The following is a 7,847-nucleotide window of genomic DNA, read 5'->3' as shown; positions in this document are numbered from 1 at the left end:
GCAGAGGGATCACGAGCAGGAGCACCACGCCGGAGGTCCTCGCCGGTGATCGCCGACGGCGAGCAGAGAAGAGCTGGATCGCCAGGGGCTAAGAGAGAGCCAGAGAGGAGAGGCGCGTAGTGAATAGATTGTCCTGGCCTCGGGCTCAGGCGAGCAAAGCTTTTTAAAAAATGCATTATGGGCGCACCGCATAGTCTACAGTGCATGTCCGGTGCACACCAGACATCGCATAGTAGCTATCCGGTGAACCACCGAACAACGCTCGGCAGAAAGGGGATCTGCGCGCATGCGGCCGGTGCACCGGACAGTGCACAGTGCAGTGTCTGGTGCACACCGGACAGTCCGGTGAGCCCAAACAGAGGGAATTTTGAAATTTTTCAAATTTTCTATCTAGTTTTTAACCAACCAAATCCTAACTTATAATCACACAAAAGAACACCTGTTGGGATAGGTATTGGCACCCTCATATATTTTTCCATAATTTTCAAAATATTGTGCCATAGGCTAGTTATTTTTTAGAGAAAATAATCAAATGGTGAGATTTGCATTTTGGCTTTGCACTAGGGGTTTTCATGAACAATTTGAGTTTTGAATACTCCCCCTAAGTGTGGTACCACATGCATATCTCAAGAACCAATAATGGCATAGTAAATGAGAATTTAAGTACTGAAAGCTTAAAGCTATGACTTATCAAGTTTGAGCCCGAGTTAAGTACTGAAGGCAAACGGTCTTGAGTGCTTTGGCAAGGGAGTTGGTGGTTTGGCTTTGCAGTTGTGGGCAAAATGGCCTTCTTTTCCACACTCAAAGCATTTGATAGGCTTATGAGTATGATTTGTCTTGTATTGAGTTGTAGCTTTCTTTTGCACAAAATAATTATATCCAATACCACTCTTTTTGTTTTTCATGACAGTGTTCATGAGCAATTCATTTTGGAGGTATTGGCCCTTGTTGAACTTTTGCACACTTGTTACAAGATGTTCATTTTCACTCTTAAGTTTCTTGACTCTTAAGTTTCTTGACCTCATTTTTAAGCCTTTAATTATCCACTGCCAACTCATTATTGAAGTCATTGTTCTCAATGGCAACCTTTCCTCTAGTAGTTGCATCAGTCAAATATTTCTTCAATTTTTGGTTGTCTAATGTCAAGACTTCAACTTTTTCGGTCAGTTCATCATGAAGACTAGTTTGATCATCTTGGCTCAAATCATCACATGAGGTTGCTACATCAATCTTAACAACAGGGTTAATAGCCTCATGTGTATTGCAAGATAAAAGTTCATTTTCAACAAGAAGATTATCATGATCAAATTTAATCTTAGTATAGTCTTCCTTGATTTTTACTAGTCTATCTTTCAACTCCCTATTAGCTTCATTTAACTTGTCACATTTATCCTTAGCATCTTTTAGGGAGGATGTAAGCTCATTTACAGTGGATGACATAGTTTTGTTTTCTTCTTTCATTTCATCACTAGCTTTCATAACTATGTCATATTTGGCATTTAAAAAATTCATTTTCATCTTTCAACTTATCACATTTAGCTTTTGACTTCCTAATGATTTGAGTGTATTCCTTAAGCAAGTCAGCTAGTTCATCATAGGAAGTGAAGCAAATTCTTCATCACTATCACTATCATCAATAATATCATTATCATTTTGTACCTTCTGTTCACCTCTAGCCATGAGGCATAGGTGAGAAATTGATGAGGGTGATGGTGGTGGTGAAGAGAAGTCCCCAGCGATGGCGGCAACATTTTCATCATTTTCTTCTTCACTTGAAGAAGACCCACTTGATGACTCAATGTCAGTGAGCCAGTCACCCACAATGTATGCCTTTCCATTTTTCTTTTTGTGGAACCTCTTGTGCTTCCCATCCTTCCTCTTGAAGAATCTCTTTTCCTTTTTCTCGTCATCACTGTCATCTTCTTTCTTGCCCTTGAACTTGTTCTTCTTGGACTTGTTGCATTGATGAGCAAGATGACCAAGCTCTCCACAGTTGTAGCAATCTATTTCAGAAATGGGCTTTCTTTTACTAGAAAAGAATTTCTTCTTTCTTGAGTCAAACTTGATGCCTTCTCTGTTGAGCTTCTTTAAAATCTTGGTGGTCTTCCTCACCATCAAGGCAATGTTAGCATCAAGATCATCATCACTTGAGGATTCCTCCTCAATTTGTACTTTAGCTTTTCCTTTTCTTTCTTGATTTGCTTTGAGAGCCAAATCCTTTCTCTTGGAAGATGACTCATCCTTGCCATTGATGTGCATGTACATCTCATGAGCATTGATCTTTCCCAATATTTGTGTAGGAGTGGCAACTGAAAGATCCATCTGATGCAACACTGTGACAATGTGTCCATATTTGTCAATTGAGAGGACACTGAGAATCTTCCTCACAACATCTGGTTGTGAAATTTGTGTAAGCCCCAAGCCATTTACTTCCTCTACAAGAATATTGAGACGTGAGTACATAGCATTGGCATTTTCATTAGCAAGCATATCAAAAGAATTTAATTTTCTCATAGCAATGTGATATCAATCCTCACACTCACTTCTAGTTCCTTCATGTAGAGCACGTATGTCCATCCACAAATCATGAGCATTTCTATGGTTTCTAACTCTATTAAACACATCTTTGCAAAGGCCTCTAAAGAGAGTGTTTTTGGCCTTAGCATTCCATTTTTCATAGTTAAACTCTTCTCCTACAAGATTTGTGGGATCTCTAGGTTCGGGGAAACCTTGTGTGGTGGCTTTGTAGACACCAATGTCTATAGCCTCTAAATAAGCTTCCGTACAAATTTTCCAATATGGAAAATCGTCACCATCAAAAACGGGAGGAGGTCCATCCCTACCGGACATCGTTACTCTAGCGGTTAAGCTAATCTAAGAGCAACAAGGCTCTGATACCAATTGAAAGGATCACGATGCCCAAGAGGGGGGTGAATTGGGCTTCTCTAAAAATCAACACTAATTAAAACCTAAGCAAGAGCCCAACTTCACCCCGACAACTAGCAATAAAAGAATAATACTAGAAATACAACAATGCTAAGACAATACTTCAAATACTTGCTAAACAAATACACAATGTAAAATGCTTGAATTAAGTGTGGAATGTAAAGCAAGGTTCAGAAGACTCCTCCAATTTTTCCTGAGGTATCGAAGAGTCGGCACTCTCCCCTAGTCCTCATTGGAGCACCCGCGCAAGGGTATCGCTCCCCCTTGGTCCTCGCAAGAACCAAGTGTTCACTATGAGATGATCCTTTGCCATTCCGGCGCGGTGGATCCCTCACGACCGCTTACAAACTTGAGTCGGGTCACCAACAAGATCTCCAAGGTGATCACCGAGCTCCCAACACCACCAAGCCGTCTAGGTGATGCTGATCACCAAGAGTAACAAGCCGTAGACTTTCACTTGACCAAGAGAAGCCTAATGCATGCGGTGTGTGCTCTATGTGGCTCTCGCTAGTGCTAATGAGGTCCAAATGTGGGATTAAGATTCTCTAATCACCTCACTATGCTTTGTGGTGCTTGCAATGCTCTACCAATATGTAGGAGTAAATGTGGGCAACAAGACAATCAATATGGTGGGTGGAGGGGGTATAAATAGTCCTCACCCACCAACTAGTCGTTACACAAATTCTGCTGCGCATGGGCGCACCGGACAGTCCGGTGCGCCAACGGTCGATTCCAAGGATTCCAACGGTCGTTACACAAATTCTGCTGCGCATGGCCGTTGGGCAGATGGCACACTGGACAGTGAAAATCACTGTTCGGTGCGCACTGGACAGTCTGATGCGCTGTCTGGTGTGCCACTATAATTCAGCTTACGAACTTTAAGCTCTCGGGTTTCTGCGCAGGGAATAGCTCTTCCCTGGGCCAGGCTGGCCCCACTGGCAGAGGGTGCACCGGACAGTCCGGTGCACACCGGACAATCCGGTGCCCCAAAGCTAGAAACCATAGTTCCTATTTTATGTTGTTTTTCAAATCAGTTTTCGTTCTAACTCGTGAGTATGTTCTAGAGTGACACCTAGCACTATATGTGAGTGTAAATATGCACCAACACTACACTAGAACTCTCTTGGTCAAACTACTCATCGACAACCCCTCTTTATAGTACAGCTAAAACAAAATAAAAGACCTAACTATATAACGAGTGTCCTCAACTCCTTGACACTCGGAATACGAAGACCTTCACTTTTTGTTTCGTCGCTTTAGCTGTCGCTTTAAGTTCTTATCTCCGGGATTGTTTTCACCATTGTAGTACATCTACCTGTAATGCGACCTAACTTACCATTTGTCTCTGCAAAACACACGTTAGTCACATATAATATTACGTTGTCATTAACACTAAAACCAACTAGGGGCCTAGATGATTTCAAAGTTTAAATATTATTATACACATCTATACTCTTTAATAGAGATAGTTTTAGACTATCTCCAACAGACTCTATATCCTACTTCCTATCTTACTCCATATGCAAAATGATACTTTGCACGTTCGTTTACAGTACACGGTCTGCTGGAGATGGCCTTAGAACGCTATTTTGCTGCCGCATAACTAAGCCCAACACAAAGGGAACTCGAATTTGAAAACATTTTATTAATCCAAGATATTTAGCAAGACTAAAAAAGATCTGCAACAACTCTCCAACACAGCTTCTTTTTTGCCACTTGGAAAAATTGACCCCGTGTGTAAAAAATATGCAGACTCGCACAGACACATGTCCTCCTCGCGGCATGGGAAACTTGTTCCTTCGGAACAACTCAAGTACCTAATAAAAATTCTTCCCAAAATTACTGAGTTTTCTAAGCCATCAAAAGTATCAAGAGGACCAAAGAAAGATTTCTCCAATAATTTAAAAACACTCTAAGCCCTATGTTTTGATCGAAAGTATCGGAGGATCAAAGAAAGGTTTGTCCAATAATTTAAAAACACTCTAAGCCCTATGTTTTGGAAGAAGTGTTCTAGCAAGGCATCTACGACAAGAAAATTTTTGAGAAGTTCGTCAGGTGGTATACATGTCAGATAAGCAGCACAAGGTCTCAACCAAGTTAGTAATTTATACTTGTGTGAAGTGCTAGATTAGAATTTCAAATATAATTATTATATTTGTGAGGTTGTCATCAAATACCAAAAATAGAGAGATTGAAAGCCTTATATTTGATTTCAGTAACTAATACAACTAGTGGACTAACACTTATGTTGAGTTATTGATAAGCTAGGTTATGTCCACACCAATTCTAAGTAAGTTGGCACTCATGGAGGTAATTATGGTGTCCACAAATTGATCAAATGCTAATTCTTAGAAAAGAAGAAAGAGAAAAGAAAACCACATAGATTGAAGACAAAGGTATAAGATATGGCATTTTTCAGTCAAGACAATAGAGTGTATGATCGAGTTTAGGATAAATAGCCATACCAGTAATAGGGAAATCCAAAGTTTGATTTATTATCTAAGTGCCACTAGGTGTGAGAGTTTATTACGTATGCATTTAAACTAGTACAACATGAAAAAACACTTTCAAAATGTTTGTGAAAATGCTACCTCACTTGCGCAAATGGTGGAACACTTGTGGAATTAGCATATTTGAAAAGGGGACAAAAGGAGCTAAAACAAGGTCTTTGTGGACAATCAGATTAATCCAATGGGGTCCATCAGACCATAAGCCAAGTATAGAGGTGTTGTTGTATGTTAAATGCTTGGGGTTAAGCGTCGCAGAAGGAGATGTTCTACATCAAACCAATTAAATGGTCTCTAGCCCACTTTAGAACGCCTCTAGACAACATCAAATTGGATACGTTAGTCCGATGGGTCATGCAATCGTAGCATCAGAGTAATCCATCGATGTCGCCCCACATGTTAGTGTGAGATAAGGTTCTAATGTGGCATTTGATTAGTTCGATGGAAATCATTGTAGTAACTGATGGTAGAAAACCCAATTTATGAGTTCTCTATTCGACGTCAAAGTGGAGATGACATTGAAGTGATGAACATAAAATCAAGGGCATTGGTGCATGCAGGGATGAAAACGGGACGGGTACCCGGAACGGGTATCTGATACAGGTACCAAAATGGGACATAATTTCGGATACGGATACGGGTATTACCCGGATATTGAACATCGGATACGGGTAGGATACGGAATCACTAATACCTAGTTAGTACCCGAAAATTCCAGATAGGATACGAGTACTATTCGGGCGGGTACCCGGCACTGGGCCTGCTCCCTGTTGGCCTGCTTCTGCTTTATTGTCCCATCGGCGCATCGACCCAACTCAGTCACAGGCCCAACCGTGAACCTGATCCTTCACTCTCCTGTCTCGTGAGAGCCGCCGCCCGCCGAGTCCCGCTCGGTCGCTCCCGTCAGGCGTCAGCCTTGACTCCCTCAGCGTCGCGCCCACCCAGCCACGGAGCCACCCTCGTCCCGTCGTCCGGCGGCCAGTCCTCAGCACCTCACACCCTCACCCACCCTCCCTCGTCTGGCGGCCAACGCCCAGCAGAGAGGGAGAGGGAGAAACAAGGGAGCGGCGGCCCCTCCTCTTCCCGGCCGCTTCTTGACCGCGTCGCACCCGCCTTTGCCACGCGCTCCTAGCTTCTCTGGTCGGCTCTTCCTCCGCCATTTCTGGTTGGATCCTCCTATGGTATGTGCATCATAATCCGTCACTTTTATCGTGTTTTTTGTTGTCGAGGATAAATAGATCTGACTGTTGTGACACTTCTGATCTTGTTTTCTATCAATGCCGCAAAGAGGAATAATGAGCAGCGTGGAATTAATGCCCCTAGTATAATAACGTTGTTGCAGCCTTTTTGCAGGGAAAATTTTAACTTCTGCTGCAACCGGTGGTGCAATCAGCCATTCACACATTGTGTTGTTCATTGAGGCATTATTGGAGTGGTTCATTGAGAAAGCGCTAGCTGTCACCTGTATGCAAATTTTCATGTAAAAAAAGCTAACCAGACAATAGCAAACATGAGCAAGGACAAGGACTGCAAGTGTACCAGGTACTTCACTTCAGACTGTCACAAATTCACAATGTTGCAGGTAGAGGTAGCAAACACGATACTAAGTTATTTGTTACTTTTGTACTCATTTGTGATTTGTAGTGCTATGGATGTGGATGTTATAGTTGATATTGAGAATGGGTCTAATGAGATTGAAGTGTAAGCCCCAAATATGGAGGATGGCAATGCTCGCAGCGATGACCAAGTTGTCGGTGCACCTTCTGATGGTGCTAATGCTGCTGCTACCCCTCTTCTTGGAAAGAAGAAGAAATTCATGGGTGTAGAGAAACGTGCGGTCAAATAGTGAACCACTACTCCTGTAAGCAAGCTTAAGGCATCCAAGGCAGTAGCATCAAGCAAGGATAGAGCTATTGTTTTAGTGAAATCATTTGCAAACGGTTTGTATATTTTTCAACTTGCACAAGATGGTGTGATAGCAGTGATCTAACAATTTGCACAATGACATTTTCTATGAGACAAAAGTTTGATAAATATTGGGAAATGAATAATGTAGCTTTGGCAGTGGGAGCATTTCTTGATCCTAGATACAAACATAGGATGGTTGAGCTATATATATCTAAGATGTATGACATTGATAAAGCTGAGTTAGAGAAGTTGGTATTCATGAATGTTATCAACGAATTATTTACATATTATTCATCAGTCATCACTGCAAAATCAACCACAAAAACCTCAAAAGGTGCTAGTTCAAAAGAGAGTGAGTTTGTTCCACATAAAAATACTTTGGTGGATGAGGATGATGATGAGGTTGATCTTGATGAGTTGTATGCAACAACAAGCAATGACAAGAAGGTGTCAGAGTTAGTTTTGTACATGAGTGAGGACCTAGTG

The sequence above is a fragment of the Zea mays genome, chromosome 1 (assembly GCF_902167145.1).
Source record: "Zea mays cultivar B73 chromosome 1, Zm-B73-REFERENCE-NAM-5.0, whole genome shotgun sequence".
In the NCBI taxonomy this organism is placed as follows: domain Eukaryota; kingdom Viridiplantae; phylum Streptophyta; class Magnoliopsida; order Poales; family Poaceae; genus Zea; species Zea mays.
This window is presented reverse-complemented; position numbering follows the sequence as displayed.